The sequence below is a fragment of the Arachis hypogaea genome, chromosome 13 (assembly GCF_003086295.3).
Source record: "Arachis hypogaea cultivar Tifrunner chromosome 13, arahy.Tifrunner.gnm2.J5K5, whole genome shotgun sequence".
NCBI classification, from domain to species: Eukaryota; Viridiplantae; Streptophyta; class Magnoliopsida; order Fabales; family Fabaceae; genus Arachis; species Arachis hypogaea.
Window position 1 is genome coordinate 112,606,938 of NC_092048.1, and position 11,461 is coordinate 112,618,398.

Below are 11,461 nucleotides of genomic sequence, written 5' to 3' on the forward strand. Positions count from 1 at the left end.
AGAATGAGTATGCCACCCAGGGAGGAGTTCCACGTTTAACCTCCAGTTTGACCTCAAACTGGAGGTTAAACGCCAGAACCAGGAAGAGTACCAGGGGCCATTCCACGTTTAAGCTCCAGTTTGACTCAAACTGGAGCTTAAACGTGTTCGATAGTTTTTTCACTCCAAGGTTGCTCTCTCCATCTCCACGTTTAACCTCCAGTTTGACCCCAAACTGGAGGTTAAACGTGTTCGACACCTCCAGGGCCACCATTCCAAGCTTCCACGTTTAACCTCCAGTTTGACCTCAAACTGGAGGTTAAACGTGTTCGACCTCCAGTATGCCTCCACCCCTTTCCACGTTTAACCTCCAGTTTGACCTCAAACTGGAGGTTAAACGTGTTCGATCCCCAGGGCTACCCTCTTCCATTTCCACGTTTAAGCTTCAGTTTAACCTTAACTGAAGCTTAAACGTGCTTCTACAAATGGCCTCACTGGAAGTGTCTGGCGTTTAAGTTGCAGTTTAAGCTTAAACTACAACTTAAACGCCACTCTTGAAAAGGGTTTCTGGGCCAAAAACATTGTGATTTAAGTTAGTCTTTGAGCACAATTATTAACTTAAACTTACTTTGGTATGAAACCCAATTGAATATCATGGTTTATGGGATTGGGCCTGAAGGATTGATGAGTTTGAAATCTCAATTTATTGAGTCATGTGTCATTATTTGATTATCACTAAGTTGGCTCAATAAATGTTACAGGATCTGGATCAACAACCTCATCAAGATTATGGATCATAAACCCAAGGCAAAAGGAAAGCAAGGAGAGGCCTCAAAGCCCAAGAAGCACAACTGAAGCTCAATATAGAAAGTGTATAAATAGGATAGAAGTTAAGTTAGAGGGGACTTTTACTTTCACTTTTAGCTAGTTTCTTTTTCTTTGTAATTGAATTCAGAGCTATGATTCACTAAACCCCCTTTCATTGGGTTAGGGAGCTCTATTGTAATTCAATGAATCAATAATAGTTTATCTTCTTCTTCAATCTTTTCTCTTGAATTTTGTTAGAAAGCTTCTCGATCTAATTCCATTGAGTAGTTGTCTTGGGAAAGAGACTACTCATACTTGGAATCCTTCGGAGCCTTGGGAAAGGAATGAAGGATTCATGCTAGAGAAGCTTTCTCACAGTGGATTGGATTGGGGTTTGGATGGATATTGTGACATGTAATCCTACCAAATTGTGGTTCATGAAATTGTGTGGTATAATCAGTGATCAAGCCTCATCTCTTCTTATGAACATTTAAACCAAGGGATTGGGAATTTGTTTGTTTTTAGAGAGCATTGGTGAGCCAAGGAATTGGGATCCAATCATATAAGATTGCCAAGCAAATTTCAATGAATGCATTGGTTGAGGAAGAGATTTACATGTTTGATTCGGAGATTGCAATATCTCCTAAACCCAATGAATTCCCCATTTCTGATTTCCACTTTCTCTTTACATTCTGCAATTCAATTCTTGCAATCATCCCCATCCCCTTTTAATTTCAGCAATTTACATTCTGCTCTTTAATTCATGCAATTTAAGATTCAGCCATTTAATTTTCTTGTCATTTACTTTTCCCGCCAATTTTACATTCCGCAATTCTCATCTCAAATCTTGATTCTGCTCAACTAGAACACACTTCTAATCCGAATTGCTCACTCAACCAATCCTTGTGGGATTCGACCTCACTCTATTGTGAGTTTTTACTTGACGACGATAACCGGTGCACTTGCCGGAAGGAATTTTGCCGATCGTGCAATTTCCTAAATCGTAGCATAACACGTTTATGCGCATCAAGTTTATGGCGCCGTTGCCGGGGATTGGTTTTCGATTGACAATTCTCAAATTGGAAGCTAACTAGATTGAGCAATTTTCTCTTGCTTTGTTAATTCTGTTCTAGATACTTGTTGAATTTTAATTTCTGCACTTGGTTACATGCTTTCTTTCTTTACGCCTTTAGATTCATGCAACTAACTCACTGACTCACTAACTGTTTGATTTAATTCCTCAATTGATCTAACCATACTCTTCCATTAACCAAGAGTATTTCACTTGTTTGTGTTTGAGCTGTGTTCTTGTATGACAGGTAGGAGAGGAGAGACATCAACTCCTCCATATACCGAACCAGAGAGGACTCTTCATAGACTTAGAAGGGAAGCAAGAGGGAAGAGAGTAGTGGGAGAAGAGGAATCTGAAGGAGAATCTGAGGACAATTTTGAGGAAGCTTTAGATCTCAACATGGATAGAGAAGTTCATAACCATGAGAGAGCTGATGGAAACAATGCCATTCCTGAGAGGAGGGTTCTTAGTTCATACATAAACCCAACCTCTGGGAATTGTGGTAGTAGCATCCAGAAACCACCCATTCAGGCCAACAATTTTGAGCTCAAGCCACAGCTAATATCATTGGTGGAAAATCATTGTTCCTTTGGAGGAAGTGCTAATGAAGACCCAAACCAACATCTCACAAAATTCCTGAGAATTTGTGACACTGTGAAGTCCAATGGAGTCCAGGAAGATGCCTATAAACTGCTCTTGTTCCCATTTTCACTTAGGGACAAGGCAGCTAAGTGGCTGGAATCATTCCCAAGGGGGAGTCTAACCACATGGGATGAGGTGGAAGGCAAGTTTCTGGCACGTTTCTACCCTCCACAAAAGGTCAATAGGCTTCGATCTGAGGTCCAGACTTTTAGACAACAAGATGGCGAAACTCTCTACGAGGCATGGGAGAGATTCAAGGACTTGACAAGGAAATGCCCACCAAACATGTTCCATGATTGGGTGCAATTGCACATCTTCTATGATGGGCTCTCTTATGAATCAAGGAAGGCTGTAGACCATTCATCAGGAGGTTCATTGAACAAGAAAAAGACCGTGGAAGAAGCCATTGAAGTGATCGAGACAGTGGCTGAGAATGAGTACTACTATGCATCAGAAAGGCACAACACTAAGGGAGTCATGGAGCTGAACCATGTTGATACAATTCTAGCCCAAAACAAGGTGTTTGCCAAGCAACTAGCAGAGCTTACCAGGCAATTAGAAACAAAGCAAGTGGTTGCAATACACACACAAGATCAAGAGGAAGTAGGAATTGAAGGAGGTGATTGGGATGAGGTTAACTATGTGGGAAACCAACAAAGGCAATCATATGATCCACACTCCAACACTTACAACCCAGGCTGGAGAAACCACCCAAACTTTGGGTGGGGAAACCAACAAACCCAACCACAAAACCACAAACCTTACAACCACAACCAACAAAACAATTCCACATACCAAAACTCCAACCAAAGATCATACCAAGCCACACAAAACACTTACCCCCAATCATCATATCATGGCCAAAATAATCAACATACCCAACCTAATCCGAACCAACAATTTCAAGATCAATTAAACCGGATGGAAGGAATGCTTGCAACCATGAGCCAAGACATAATTGAATTGAAGGCTTTTAAGGAAGAAGTAAATTCTAACTTGCAAAACCAAGGAGCTGCCATCCAGAAGCTAGAAAATCAAATTTTGTATTTGACTAAGCAAGCCCCTGGGACAAGCAGTTCTCATACTGTTAAGGCTATTGCAAGGGAGGAATGTAAGGCCATAACCCTCAGAAGTGGAAAGAATCTAAAGGAGATTTCAAGGGAAACCACAGAGGATGAAGTAAAGGAAAATGTGAAAGACAAAGAACAAGGACAATCTGTTACACCGTTTGCAACAAAAGAAAAAGAAAAAGAGGTCTTGAAGCCTTACACACCTAAAGCACCTTATCCTCAACGTTTGATGAAAAGTGAAAAGGATGGCCAATTCTCCAGGTTCTTGGAGATTTTCAAGAAGCTTCAAATCAACATTCCCTTTGCTGAAGCAATAGAGCAAATGCCACTCTATGCAAAATTCTTAAAAGAATTGATGACCAAGAAGAGAAGCTGGAGAAATGAGGAAACTGTGTTGTTAACTGAAGAATGCAGTGCCATCATTCAGCACAAATTGCCTCAGAAATTGAAGGACCCAGGCAGTTTCCAAATCCCCTGTATTATAGGAGAAGTCATGGTGGAGAAGGCCTTGTGTGATTTAGGGGCCAGCATCAATTTGATGTCGCTAACAATGATGAAAAGAATGAAGATTGAAGAGGCCAAACCAACAAGAATGGCCCTCCAATTGGCAGATCGAACTTTTAAATTCCCTCATGGGATAGTTGAGGATTTGTTGGTGAAGGTGGGAGAATTTATATTTCCTGCTGATTTTGTGGTGTTAGATATGGAGGAAGAAGCCAAAGCTTCAATAATTCTGGGAAGACCCTTCCTAGCTACTGCTGGAGCCATCATAGATGTACAAAAGGGTGAACTCACTCTTAGACTCCATGATGAGAAATTGGTGTTTAATGTATTCAAGGCAATGAGCTATCCATCAGAATCACTAAGGGAATGCATGAGGGTTGATGTAGTGGACATTGCAGTACAAGAAACTTTTGAGGAAACAATAAAGGAAGTGGCAGAGGAGGAGTTCACCAAGGATATTGAAGTTAGTGATATCAAGGATGATGACACAACTATGCTAAGCAGGCCAGAGAAAGTGAAAGAAGAAAAGGAAGCACCAAAACCTGAACTCAAAGCATTGCCCCCTAATCTCAAGTATGCATACTTGGGTAGTGATGAGAGTCACCCTGTTATCATTAGCTCGGCCTTGAGCCAAGAACAAGAAGAAGAATTGATCAAGGTGCTGCAAACTCATCAAGATGCCATTGGATGGACCCTAGCTGATTTGAAGGGGATAAGTTCATCCATATGCATGCATAAAATCTTGTTAGAAGAAGATGCTAGACCCTCCATTCAAGCTCAAAGAAGATTGAATCCCGTCATGAAAGAAGTGGTACAAAAGGAAGTGAGGAAGTTATGGCAGGCAGGGGTAATCTACCCCATTTCTGATAGCCCATGGGTTAGTCCCATCCATGTAGTTCCCAAGAAAGGTGGCATAACGGTGGTGCCAAATGAGAAGAACGAACTCATACCCACAAGAACCGTTACTGGGTGGAGGATGTGCATAGACTACAGGAAGCTCAATGAAGCCACCAGAAAAGATCATTTCCCACTCCCATTCATGGATCAGATGCTTGAAAGGCTTGCCGGACATGCTTACTATTGTTTCTTGGATGGATATTCAGGCTACAACCAAATAGAATTTGACATTGAAATCAAAGACAAGAAGGGTGTAGAGAACAAGGTGGCAGATCATTTATCAAGGATACCATGTGAAGACGGAAGCACACAAAGCACACATGTAAATGAGTGCTTTCCTGATGAACAACTCATGCTAATTCACAAAGCACCCTGGTTTGCAGACATAGCAAACTTCAAGGCCACTGGGAGTTTACCTTTGGAATTTAACAAACATCAAAAGAAGAAATTGGTAAATGATGCCAAATACTTCATCTGGGACGAACCATACTTGTTCAAAAAATGTTCCGATGGCATACTCAGAAGATGCATATCCGAGGAAGAAGGAAGGGAAGTTTTATGGGACTGCCATGGCTCCACTTATGGAGGGCACTTTGCAGGGGAAAGAACAGCAGCTAAGGTGTTGCAGTGTGGTTTTTATTGGCCTACTATTTTCAAAGATGCAAAAGAATTAGTGAAGCACTGCCCTGAATGCCAGAAAGCTGGGAACCTGCCAAGAAGAAATGAAATGCCACAACAATTCATTCTGGAACTTGAATTGTTTGATGTATGGGGGATAGATTTCATGGGACCATTTCCCTCCTCATACTCGAATAATTACATTCTTGTGGCAGTAGATTATGTCTCCAAATGGGTTGAAGCAATAGCAACTCCAACCAATGATAATAAGGTAGTCATGAACTTCCTCAGAAAACACATTTTTTGCCGTTTTGGGGTTCCAAGAGCAATCATCAGTGATGGAGGAAGCCACTTTTGCAACAAACCATTAGAGGCATTGCTCCTAAAATATGGAGTCAAACACAGGGTAGCCACACCATACCATCCACAGACAAGTGGGCAAGCCGAAATATCTAACAGAGAACTCAAAAGAATCCTGGAAAAAACTGTAGGAACTTCAAGAAAGGACTGGTCGATTAAGCTAGATGATACTCTTTGGGCATATAGGACAGCTTTCAAAACACCAATTGGAATGTCTCCTTACCAACTAGTATATGGAAAAGCTTGCCATCTGCCACTGGAGTTGGAGCACAAGGCATACTGGGCCTTGAAACTTCTGAACTTGGACAACAAAGCTGCTGGAGAAAGAAGGATGTTGCAAATTCAAGAATTGGAAGAATTCAGAGCGGAAGCTTATGAGAATGCCAAAATTTACAAAGAAAGAGCAAAGAAGAAGCATGACAGCAACATAGCCCCAAGGAAATTTAAAGAAGGGCAAAAAGTATTGCTCTACAATTCTAGGCTAAAGCTATTTTCAGGGAAGTTAAAATCAAGGTGGTCTGGACCATTCCTTGTCACCAAGGTCTCCAACTATGGACAAGTAGAAATCATGGAAGAAAAGTCGCAACGAACCTTCATTGTTAACGGTCAAAGACTCAAACATTACTTGGGAGATGTGGAGGAGAAGGACAAAGTTAAATATCACCTCAACTGAGGAAGCTGACCGTCAAGCTAATGACGTTAAACAAGCGCTTGTTGGGAGGCAACCCAACCTGAGGTAATACCTTTTTGCTGTTTCTTTTATTTGTTTCAATAAAAGGGGTAAAGTAGTTTCTGTGCATTGCAAAGAATTAAGTTTGGTGTTTCACACCAAACAATGAATTCATGGATCCATAAGTCAAAGGGGAATGTGTGACTCTAAGTTTGGTGTTCCACCATAAAGACCAACTGAACACAACAACCTTTGAATTATGTGAAAGGAACAACTATTCTAAGCAGTCACAGAAATGCTTAAAACCCTTAGTAGCAACATCATTCCAAGATAACTCAAGGATTCAAAGAACACAGAGAAGTAAGTGGGAGACTAAGTTTGGTGTTCACACACCAACTTAAGAATCCGATACTTACCCACACATAGTTGAGCTAACCACTTAAGTGCTTGAGGAGCAAGCAACTTCATTACTCTTTGCAGGAAAGGAAACAAGAACCTTAAAGCATGAAGCAACATTTAGGAAGAAGAAGAAGGAGAAATCAAAGTGTTTCCTGACAACAAAGAGAAAACAAGGAATTTCACAAGGTGGTATTATTCCTTGATAATTCTTTAAAAAGGTTAAACAAAAGCATGCGTGTTCTGGTTTAAACTGTAAATGTTGACTCTTTCTGGAATGTGTAGTTTTTTTTTGTTAATTGCTTTGAATAAAGTGAATGCTTAGATGTTTGGATATAACTTCACCTTCTTAAACAATTGCCTGCCATGCTTGTTCTGTTTCCAAAAATAAAAGAAAAGTTTGAACAAAAGTAACTTGGCTAAATTAGTAACAAATCAAGTAGAATTAAGTGGTGGTATGCATGCTTGATTGTTTAGTCACATCACTAAAATTAGAGTGTAGAATTATCATTTTTTATGTAGAAGTAAAAATTGTCTATGGATCTTGATGAATAAATGTCTTTGGCCATGAAAAAGAAAGAAAAAGGAAAAGAAAAAGCCACGGAAAAAGGCAACCAAAAAGCAAAAAAAATTGAGAAAATAAGCTAGGCACCAATGGTTTGAACTTCTGAGACAAATGCCTGTGGTGTTTATGTATTAAGGATATGCTTGGATGAATAGGTTCTGAGGAGTGTTTCAACACTTGGTAACTTGGGTTAACTAACCCGGGATTATCAACCAAAAGTCCATTATCAAGAGCAACCTAAATACAAAATATTTAGTCACACAAAGAGGTGCTGGGCACCAATGTCTCAAGAAGGAATGTGAACTAAAATGCCTAAAGTGGATATGTGTAGTGCACTGATAAGAAAAAGAAAAGGCCAAAGGCTTGTGCAACACATGACACTAAGCAAACAAGGAGCAAAAGAAGCTCTAAGAAAAAGAAAAGAAAAACAAAAGAAAAGTGCCAAAGACATAAGAATAACAGGAGGCCATAGCAATTTTTGATGGATGCAATGAAAAAGTGATAATCCTACCTGATAAGTATGAAAAAGTGATGCTACAACTTTCTGCATAAAACCCTTCTGATGAACTTCAAATGCTTGCTAATATAGCCAATTTAATTACTCTCTGTTCATACTTTCTTCTCAAATAACTCAGGACTTGCTTAGGGACAAGCAAGTATTAAGTTTGGTGTTGTGATGCCAAGGCATCATAGGCTAGTTTCACTAGCATTTTTCTGTTAGTTTTAGTTGTTTTATGCATTTTCTTGAGCTTAAAGTAACCAAAAATGGTTAAATGAAGAACAAAGTAATGAACCATCCAAACAATATGATTTTGATGCAAATTCCATGAGTTTTAGTTGTATTACTTAAATGCTATGAATGAAAGATTTCTCATGAAATTTTGCAAGACTTTGATGCAATTGTTTGGATGATTTCAGGGAAGAAGAGGCTAAGCAAGGAAGCAACAAAATCAATAAAGGAAGCTTGAATATCACATGTGGAGTTTAAGTTCCAGTTTAAGCCTAAACTGGAGCTTAAACGCCAAAATCATGAAGGATAAGAAATGCTGGGATTGAAGTTTAACCTCCAGTTTGACCTCAAACTGGAGGTTAAACGCCAGAATGAAAAGCCTCACTTAAGGAGCATTCCACGTTTAACCTCCAGTTTGACCTCAAACTGGAGGTTAAACGCCAGAATGAGTATGCCACCCAGGGAGGAGTTCCACGTTTAACCTCCAGTTTGACCTCAAACTGGAGGTTAAACGCCAGAACCAGGAAGAGTACCAGGGGCCATTCCACGTTTAAGCTCCAGTTTGACTCAAACTGGAGCTTAAACGTGTTCGATAGTTTTTTCACTCCAGGGTTGCTCTCTCCATCTCCACGTTTAACCTCCAGTTTGACCCCAAACTGGAGGTTAAACGTGTTCGACACCTCCAGGGCCACCATTCCAAGCTTCCACGTTTAACCTCCAGTTTGACCTCAAACTGGAGGTTAAACGTGTTCGACCTCCAGTATGCCTCCACCCCTTTCCACGTTTAACCTCCAGTTTGACCTCAAACTGGAGGTTAAACGTGTTCGATCCCCAGGGCTACCCTCTTCCATTTCCACGTTTAAGCTTCAGTTTAACCTTAACTGAAGCTTAAACGTGCTTCTACAAATGGCCTCACTGGAAGTGTCTGGCGTTTAAGTTGCAGTTTAAGCTTAAACTACAACTTAAACGCCACTCTTGAAAAGGGTTTCTGGGCCAAAAACATTGTGATTTAAGTTAGTCTTTGAGCACAATTATTAACTTAAACTTACTTTGGTATGAAACCCAATTGAATATCATGGTTTATGGGATTGGGCCTGAAGGATTGATGAGTTTGAAATCTCAATTTATTGAGTCATGTGTCATTATTTGATTATCACTAAGTTGGCTCAATAAATGTTACAGGATCTGGATCAACAACCTCATCAAGATTATGGATCATAAACCCAAGGCAAAAGGAAAGCAAGGAGAGGCCTCAAAGCCCAAGAAGCACAACTGAAGCTCAATATAGAAAGTGTATAAATAGGATAGAAGTTAAGTTAGAGGGGACTTTTACTTTCACTTTTAGCTAGTTTCTTTTTCTTTGTAATTGAATTCAGAGCTATGATTCACTAAACCCCCTTTCATTGGGTTAGGGAGCTCTATTGTAATTCAATGAATCAATAATAGTTTATCTTCTTCTTCAATCTTTTCTCTTGAATTTTGTTAGAAAGCTTCTCGATCTAATTCCATTGAGTAGTTGTCTTGGGAAAGAGACTACTCATACTTGGAATCCTTCGGAGCCTTGGGAAAGGAATGAAGGATTCATGCTAGAGAAGCTTTCTCACAGTGGATTGGATTGGGGTTTGGATGGATATTGTGACATGTAATCCTACCAAATTGTGGTTCATGAAATTGTGTGGTATAATCAGTGATCAAGCCTCATCTCTTCTTATGAACATTTAAACCAAGGGATTGGGAATTTGTTTGTTTTTAGAGAGCATTGGTGAGCCAAGGAATTGGGATCCAATCATATAAGATTGCCAAGCAAATTTCAATGAATGCATTGGTTGAGGAAGAGATTTACATGTTTGATTCGGAGATTGCAATATCTCCTAAACCCAATGAATTCCCCATTTCTGATTTCCACTTTCTCTTTACATTCTGCAATTCAATTCTTGCAATCATCCCCATCCCCTTTTAATTTCAGCAATTTACATTCTGCTCTTTAATTCATGCAATTTAAGATTCAGCCATTTAATTTTCTTGTCATTTACTTTTCCCGCCAATTTTACATTCCGCAATTCTCATCTCAAATCTTGATTCTGCTCAACTAGAACACACTTCTAATCCGAATTGCTCACTCAACCAATCCTTGTGGGATTCGACCTCACTCTATTGTGAGTTTTTACTTGACGACGATAACCGGTGCACTTGCCGGAAGGAATTTTGCTGATCGTGCAATTTCCTAAATCGTAGCATAACACGTTTATGCGCATCAGATTCCTTTCAGAAGTGTACATGAACTGGTTATTAGCAACCATGTCAATGAGTTCTTGAGCTTTTGCAGGCGTTTTCTTTAGGTGAATGGATCCACCTGCAGAAGTGTCCAGTGACATCTTTGATAGCTCAGATAAACCATCATAGAATATATCCAGGATGGTCCATTCTGAAAGCATGTCAGAAGGACACTTTTTGGTCAACTGTTTGTATCTTTCCCAAGCTTCATAGAGGGATTCACCTTCTTTCTGTCTGAAGGTTTGAACATCAGCTCTAAGCTTGCTCAGCTTTTGAGGAGGAAAGTACTTGGCTAAGAAAGCCGTGACCAGCTTATCCCAAGAGTTCAGGCTGTCTTTGGGTTGAGAATCCAACCATAATCTAGCTCTGTCTCTTACAGCAAAAGGGAAAAGCATGAGCCTGTAGACTTCAGGATCTACTCCATTAGTCTTAACAGTATCACATATCTGCAAGAATTCAGTTAAGAACTGAAAAGGATCTTCAGATGGAAGTCCATGAAACTTGCAGTTCTGCTGCATCAGAGAAACTAATTGAGGTTTCAGCTCAAAGTTGTTTGCTCCAATGGCAGGAATGGAGTTGCTTCTTCCATGTCAATTGGAATTAGGTGCAGTAAAGTCACCAAGCATCTTCCTTACATTATTATTATTTTCGGCTTCCATTTCCTTTTCCTGTTCGAAAATTTCTGAAAGGTTATCTCTGGATTGTTGTATTTTAGCTTCTCTTAATTTTCTCTTCAGAGTCCTTTCAGGTTTTGGATCTGCTTCCACAAGAATGTTCTTATCCTTGCTCCTGCTCATATGACAAAAAAGAAGGCACAGAAAAATAATAATAATAATGGAGATCCTTTATACCACAGTATAGGGATTCCTGTGTGAGT

The 11,461-nt window shown here is 39.9% G+C and overlaps 2 non-coding genes across 2 annotated transcripts; one reads left to right on the forward strand and one right to left on the reverse strand.

The window, feature by feature from the left end:
- Positions 1 to 2,683: 2,683 nt before the first annotated feature.
- LOC112740043 (small nucleolar RNA R71) lies at positions 2,684 to 2,787 on the reverse strand. Its single transcript, XR_003170979.1, has one exon. It is a non-coding gene; the product is annotated as a small nucleolar RNA R71 (small nucleolar RNA).
- A 7,952-nt stretch (positions 2,788 to 10,739) lies between these two features.
- LOC112738859 (small nucleolar RNA R71) lies at positions 10,740 to 10,847 on the forward strand. Its single transcript, XR_003169812.1, has one exon. It is a non-coding gene; the product is annotated as a small nucleolar RNA R71 (small nucleolar RNA).
- The last annotated feature ends 614 nt before the right edge of the window (positions 10,848 to 11,461 follow it).